Below are 8,002 nucleotides of genomic sequence, written 5' to 3' on the forward strand. Positions count from 1 at the left end.
TAGGCAAATTTCCTTCAGGGCGGGTTGCTACCTGAGTTGCTAGCTGGCCCATCTGAGTCTGCAGGTCTTTAATTGAAGATCAAGTTTCAGTCATGAATTGAAGCAGTAAATCTGTTTGCAAACTAGAATTTCCACCAGAGGCTTGTTGCTGATTAAACTATTGGTTTTGATTCTGGTACTGATTTTGTTGATGATGGAACCCACTGTTTCTTCGATTATTACCCTGGTTGAACCCATAATTGTTGTTGTTATTCTATGAAAAATTTCCAATGGCTTTGGCTTCATCCATTGGCAAATCATCCACATCTGCTTGACACTTTGAAAAGTGATGATTTCCTCCACATATCTCACAAACAATTTGGGCTTGTTTAGCTTGCCCTGCAATTATTTTTGTCAATGCCTCAACCTGAGCTGTTAACTTTATGATGGCATCAACCTCTAACACACCAGCTACCTTCTTAGATTGACTCCTTTCAGTTGGCCACTGCTGATTGTTTAGAGCCATCTCCTCCAATAGATCATAAGCCTCATTAGCACTCTTTCTTATAAAGGCTTTGCCAGCTGCTGCATCTATTAGAGTTCTAGTGTTACCAACCAACCCGTTGTAGAAGTTGTGGACAAGCATCCACTTCTCTATACCGTGATGAGGACACTTTCTGATCAGATCTTTAAACCTCTCCCAAGCCTCATGGAGAGATTCATTATCTTGTTGGCAAAAGTTGTTGATTTCCACTCTCAGCTTTGCAGACTTGGCTGGAGGAAAGAACTTTGACAAGAATTTTGTTGCCAGATCATTCCATGTGGCAATAGAGTTGGGTGGCAAGGAGTTTAACCAACTCTTGGCTCGTTCTCTGAGTGAGAATGGGAACAGTCTCAGTCGAATGGCATCATCACTAACTCCATTAAATTTAAAAGTTTCACAAAGTTCCATGAAGTTAGAGAGATGCAGATTAGGATCTTCAGAAGGGAGGCCTGTTGGAATTTATTTTACCAGGATCTTAGATCTACTCACAAGTATGTTTATTAACATCCTAAATAAGAACTTTCTAAAACGATAAATTAAACACATATAAAGTTTAAGAAACCTTACATTGGGTGCAGCGGAATTAAATGACTCCTTCCGTTCAGATCTCTAACCCTTGAATCCTTTCTGTAGCAGAGTATTATCAAGATCTGAACCTGGATCTCTTTCTCTGAATCCTTGATGCTGAATCTCCTTTGCTGATGATCTTTCTTCACGATCTTCCTCACTATGATTGAGGTATTGCTTGCTGTGTGTGGGCACTACTCTAATCACTAAGGTAGGTTCGAAATATGAAGGAAGAAGAGAGAGAGAGAGTGGCGGCTAGAGAAGAGAGAGGAGGCTCAGGTTTTTCTGATTCAGAAAGTGTGAAGTGTAATTTTCCTGAAGCCTTCACTATCTATTTATAGCATTCCACTAGGGTTAGGTTTGAATTATTTGGCATTAAAATAATGAAAATATCAACTTAAAAAGCCTACAAAGGTGGCCGACCATGGCTTAGTGGACTGGGCCTTGCTTTTTGCAATTTTGCAATTTTAACACCTTTTGTATCTGATTTTCTCAAAAATGCCAATTTCCTAATTCAACCATTTAAATGCCAATTCTAACTATTTAATAATTATAAATACTTATTAAATAATATTGTCATTTATCATATTTATTAATTGAAACATACAAAGTATCGTAATTAACAAATATGCCCCTATTAACTCTTTCTTTACAATTTCGCCCTTACTTAGTGAAAATTTCACAAATAGACATAGTCTAATTTGTGAATTATAATTGATTAATCAAAACCAATTACATGAGTCTTACAAACAATATTATCTCAACTAGTGCGGGGACCATGGGTCTATATAACCGAGCTTCCAATAAGTAGATCAAGAATTTAGCACTAAAATTCACTAACTTATTAATTCTTCGTTGAATCCACGCATAGAACTTAGAATTGCACTCTCAGTATATAGAATGCTCTATATGTTCCACCATATAGACACATCATTAGTTATCCATTGTTATAATCCTAATTTGATCAATGATCCTCTATATGAATGATCTACACTGTAAAGGGATTAGATTACCGTAACACCCTACTATGTATTTTATCCTTAAAACACTTGACCCCGTATAAATGATATTTCAGCTTATGTGAAATGAGATCTCCACCATTTATTTTCGTTTGGTCAAGCTCGAAGGAGATCATCCTTTGCTTACTATTCGCCAGATAGAAGCTATAGATTCCATGTTTATGCTAGCGCTCCCACTCAATTGCACTACCGTGTTCCCAAAAAGTACGTATCACCCTGACCTAAGAGTAGGCTTAACTAACAATTCAAGGAACACGAATAGCCTCTTGAGATTGAGCCTAATCATAACAGGATTAAGATCATTTTATCTAGGATCAACTTGGCGATATTGACTTGAATAGATTTTACGGTAAGTTTAATTAAATCTAAGTCAAAGTTCAATATCGGTCCCTTCCGATGCATACTCCATGCATCCAACCTGAGCTTTACTTTAACCAATGTTCTGGAAAGAACATAGTATTTCTCCAAATACAAGTAAACTCTTGTTGTAGATTATCATATCAGTAAAACCATGTGTCTGATAAATCTAGGAAACTTTATTCACATAGTCATGTTTACTTTCCAATGTGATGACAGCACAATAAACATGATCAAGTATGTGAAAAGGGTTTAAGATGAATTTATAAATCAAATAGACAAGCAATTGATAAAGTGAACCAAAACATACACAAATGAATGAAAAATACTTTTGTTTCTTTATTGATGTTGAATAAAATAGATTACATTGAAATGGAGTTTTATTTAGGGCATAAAACCTAACAAACTCCCACTTGCACTAATATAAAACTAATTAGTACATATCAATTAATCCTAAATTCTGACGGTGCTTTTCAAAGGCTGTCACGGCCATGACTTTGGTAAATGGATCAGCTAGGTTGTCCTCTGTGTCAACTTTCTCAACTAGTACATCCCCTCTTGCCATGTATTCTCTGATAATGTGATACTTCCTTTCAATGTGTTTGCTTCTCTTGTGGCTTCGAGGTTCTTTACTGTTTGCTATTGCTCCATTGTTATCACAGAGTAGTACTAGAGGCTTTTCCATTCCAGGAACAACACCTATGCTGGTGAAGAATTTCCTTAGCCAGACAAGTTCTTTAGCAGCTTCGGCTGCTGCTATGTATTCAGCTTCCATAGTTGAGTCCGATATCGCGGTTTGTTTAGCACTTCTCCAAACCACTGCTCCACCCCCAAGAGTAAACACCATCCCAGATGTAGATTTCCTGTCTTCAAGACTTGCCTGGAAATCTGAATCAGTGTAGCCTATGGGATTTAAAGCACCACCCTTGTAGACTAACACAAGATTCCTTGTACTCTTTGAGTATTTCAGAATATACTTAACTGCATTCCAATGTTCTTGTCCTGGATTAGACTGATACCTGCTCACAATTCCAACAGTATAATAGATGTCAGGTCTAGTGCATAACATTGCATACATTAGACTTCCAACTGCAGAGGCATAGGGAATATTCGCCATGTCCTCTATCTCTTGAGGATCAGTCGGTGACTGTTCCTTAGATAGACGAATACCATATCTAAAAGGCATGTTTGCCCCATTGGCGTTGTTCATGAAGAATCTCTCTAAGACTTTGTCTATGTAGGTTGTTTGAGAGAGAGCAAGAGATCTGTTCTTCTGGTTTCTGATAATCTGAATACCAAGAACATAGGCTGCTTCACCCAAATCTTTCATATCGAATTGAGTGTTGAGCCATTCCTTAATGTGAGTCATTTTCTTGACATTGTTTCCAATGATCAAAATGTCATCAACATAAAGGACCAGGAATACTACTATTTGGTCTTCCTTGAGTTGGTAAACACAAGGTTCATCTTCATTCTGAAGAAAGCCGTAGGTCTTGATGATTTCATCAAACCTTTTGTTCCATGAGCAAGAATCTTGCTTAAGTCCATAGATAGACCTGTTTAACTTGCAAACTTTCTTTTCCTGCCCAGGAAGAACATAACCTTCTGGTTGCTCCATATAGATGGTTTCTTCAAGTACCCCATTAAGGAAGGCAGTCTTGACATCCATTTGCCAGATTTCATAATCCAAAGCAGTAGCTATGGAGAGAAGAATTCGGATGGATTTGAGCATGGCAACAGGACTAAAAGTTTCCTCATAGTCCACGCCTTCTCTTTGGGTATAACCCTTGGCTACAAGTCTAGCTTTAAAAGTTTCGACTTCGCCTCCAGCTCCTCTTTTCTTCTTGTAAACCCACTTGCATCCTATCGGATGATAGTCGTCAGGTGCGTCTACATATTCCCAGACTTTGTTCTTTTTCATGGAATCCATTTCTGAATCCACGCCGGCTGACCATCGTTTCCGTTGCGGACTAGCCATTGCCTGTTTATAGGTTAACGGATCGTCATCAATACCGTCACCTACGACCATATTGATTTCACCATCCAAGCCATAACGAGCAGGTTTTGTTGAAACCCTCCCACTACGACGAGGTACGGTTGTCTTCTGAACAGAAACTTTAGTAGTAGATTTCTCAGTTTGTTCAACTGAGGGAGTGGGATTGTCTTCTTCACGAGTGGAAGAGGACGGAACATTGGAAGGAGTTATATCTGATAGCAATTCCTCTAGAACAACTTTACTTTTCGGTTTGTAGTCTTTAATATAGTTCTCTTCAAGGAAAGTACCATTTGTAGAAACAAACACTTTGTTATCCTTGTGACTATAAAATAGTCCACCCCTAGTCTCTTTAGAATTTCCGACAAACATGCATACTTCGGTACGTGATTCAAGTTTGCCTTCTTTCTTTCTTAAGACATGAGCAGGGCACCCCCAAATTCTGTAATGGCGTAAACTAGGTGTTCATTCCAAAGTTCGACGGGTGTCTTAGGGACTGCTTTAGATGGAACAACATTTAGAATGTCATTTGCCATCTGTATAGCATATTCCTAGAAGGACGTAGACAGAGTTGAATAACTCAGCATAGACCTAACCATTTCCAAAAGAGTGCGATTTCTTCTTTCTGCAACTCCATTTTGTTGTGGAGTGGCTGGGGCAGTGTATTGGGATTCAATTCCAAGTTCAATTAAATGATCTTTGAACTGCATATCCATATATTCTCCACCCCTATCAGTTCGCAAGATCTTTAATGATTTACCTAATTGGTTTTCGGCCAAAGCATGAAACTCCTGAAACTTTTCAAACGTTTCAGATTTCTTTTGCATTAGGTAAAGAAAACTATATCTAGAGAAATCGTCAATGAAAGTGACAAAATACTCATAACCACCTCGGGCTTTGACATTCAAAGGTCCGCAGACATCGAAATGCACTAACCCTAGAGGGATTTCGGCACGCTCTCCCTTTGCAGAGAAAGAACGTTTAGTCATTTTTCCTTCTAGGCAGGACTCGCATACTGGCAGTTCACCTAAGACGACATTTTTCAATGGACCGTCTTTGGTGAGCCTATTGAGTCTATCAAAGCCTATATGACCTAAACGTAAATGCCATAGATAAGTTTGATCATCATTATCAATCTCTTTTCTTTTTAGGTTTCTAGGTCTAGCTACACTGAAAAGTTCACTATTTAGTGAGATTTGAGTACTCGGTCTTAAAACATAAAGCCCTTGTTCCATTATAGCAACACATATTTGAAATCCATTACGAGAAATTGAACAATTTGTACTCGAAAAATTCAATATATAAGATTGTGTTTGCAAACATGAGATACTAATCAAGTTTCTACTAAAGTTTGGAATAAATAAAACATTTTCTAAAATTAAAAATCTTTGTTGAAACTTGATGCGGGCTTTTCCTCTAGCTTTGACCGATACTAATTCGCCATTGCCAACTTTAAGCTTTAACTCTCTTGGAAGCAGATTTTCCCAAGTTTCAAGCAACTGCAGTGAAGAACATACATGGTTAGTAGACCCAGAATCAACAATCCAGATGGATTTGTCGTTCTCTAAAACACATGATTCAAAGACAAAAGCATTACCTTCGTTTGAATTGTTTAGAAGCCTGGGACATCGTTCTTCATGATGTCCCTTTTCATTACAATTCGAACATAGAAGATTATGTCTGATAATTGTACTTGAAGAAGCAGTTTTGCTAGATCCTTCATACCTAGTCCTTTTCCTTCGATTATTGATTGCAAACCCAGGGGGACCCATTGCAATCAAGTTCCGTTCATGGGCTCGTAATTCTGCTTCGAGCTTGTCCATGTCGGAGGAGTTAGAATTGTTGATCATGTAAGAGATAACAAATTCATTATACTCCGGAGGAAGACTATTAAGGATAAGTTGGACCCATTGTTCTCTTGATAAATCAATTCCTAGTAGATTTGCCTTTTGGAACTTCAGATTCATCATCAACAGGTGCGAGTTAATGCAACTACCAGGATGCATTTTCACACTATAGAGTTCTTTTGCTAAGATAGTAACTAGTAGAGGATCGGGGTGAGGGTTATTCATAATGACACTACAACACATCAATAAAACAGAAGTAAGGTTTTGGCTCATAAATTCATACACAGTTTAGAAAATAATAAGTAATGACATATGTTATAGAGATACTAAATCTAACATAGTTTATTTTCCAAGGTATTTCAACAAACTGATACAGTGTCCCGTTTAGGCGAGAGTCAAAGCATCATCCATTGAATAGAGTTGTCAGCTCATCTAAAATGATAACCATTCTAGCAACCTTTTATTCCATCAAGATTGGAATTCAGCGTTGTCACGTTTAGGCGAGAGTCAAGGCAATTCTATCTTATGAGCTTCCACCATTGTTTCATAACTTGCAAGTCAAGTATGATCGCCACCATTAGGGTGATCTGTACCATACAAAACACTTACAAACTACTTATCATGCGAGGTTAAACGGTGCGAAATTGCTAATGAACGTTCCTCCATTAGGGAGGATTACTCACTAAAACAAACGCTGTGTAAAACCCACAATGGAGATCGAATGTCTTTTGATTAAAAGCTCATTATTTAAAATATTATATGTATTTTGTATAATCATTTTAATTCGATATTATAATAATGAAAAATTACAAACTAAAGTTGGTTTAAATAAAAAATCAACTTTAATTAATTTTCAGTTATTATTTAAATTTAAAAAATAAATTCAAATAAATATCGAACAAGTTCCATAATATAATAATGAAAAATTACAAATCAAAGTTGATTTAAATAAAAAATCAACTTTAATTAATTTTCAATTATTAATTAAATTCAAAAAATAAATTTGAATATTAAATGGAATAAATTTGAAAGTATCTTGTTTAAGTTGTTTTAGAAGAATCTTAAAAATCAACTTAAATATCTTTCAAATCAGATTTAATTAAATTTAAAAATTAAGTTGTAACCACTTAATTTGAAGATATTCCATTTTAAGTTAATATTTGAAAAGATATTAACCTAAAAAATATCTAAAATATTCCATTTTAAGTTAATATTCGTAAAGATATTAACTTAAAAAATATCTAAAGAATCTTAATAACCAATGCCTAAAATTCATCAACTTAATTTTGAAATTTTAAATCCAAAAGATATTCAGATTTAAGTTGGTTAGTTGTAAATAACTAAATATCAACTTAAATAGAAATATTTAATGAAAAATTTAAATTAAGCTTCAGAAAGAATCTAGATGGTTATAATTCTATATTTAATTAAATACAAGAAAATACATATAGTTTAGCTTAGAATATAAAATTCTTTAAACTATGATTTTCTAAATTAATTTCAAAATAAATGAAATTAAGTATGTTGCTAATCAATTTTAATTAGGTTAAACTAGTGTAATTAACCTAGTACAGTCATTCAAATCAGGAAAATGGGCCTTCACAATTGGGGTGGTTCATGTGAGGGGGTGTTGGGTTCAGTATGTCGTACCCACTTCTATGGCTCCCAACTCTCACACAAGGCCCAAAAGAGAGGA

At 35.8% G+C, this 8,002-nt stretch overlaps 1 non-coding gene across 1 annotated transcript; it reads left to right on the forward strand.

The window, feature by feature from the left end:
- Window positions 1-635: 635 nt before the first annotated feature.
- On the forward strand, window positions 636-742 carry LOC115711745 (small nucleolar RNA R71). Its single transcript, XR_004010623.2, has one exon. It is a non-coding gene; the product is annotated as a small nucleolar RNA R71 (small nucleolar RNA).
- The last annotated feature ends 7,260 nt before the right edge of the window (window positions 743-8,002 follow it).

Source organism: Cannabis sativa, chromosome 3, assembly GCF_029168945.1.
Source record: "Cannabis sativa cultivar Pink pepper isolate KNU-18-1 chromosome 3, ASM2916894v1, whole genome shotgun sequence".
In the NCBI taxonomy this organism is placed as follows: domain Eukaryota; kingdom Viridiplantae; phylum Streptophyta; class Magnoliopsida; order Rosales; family Cannabaceae; genus Cannabis; species Cannabis sativa.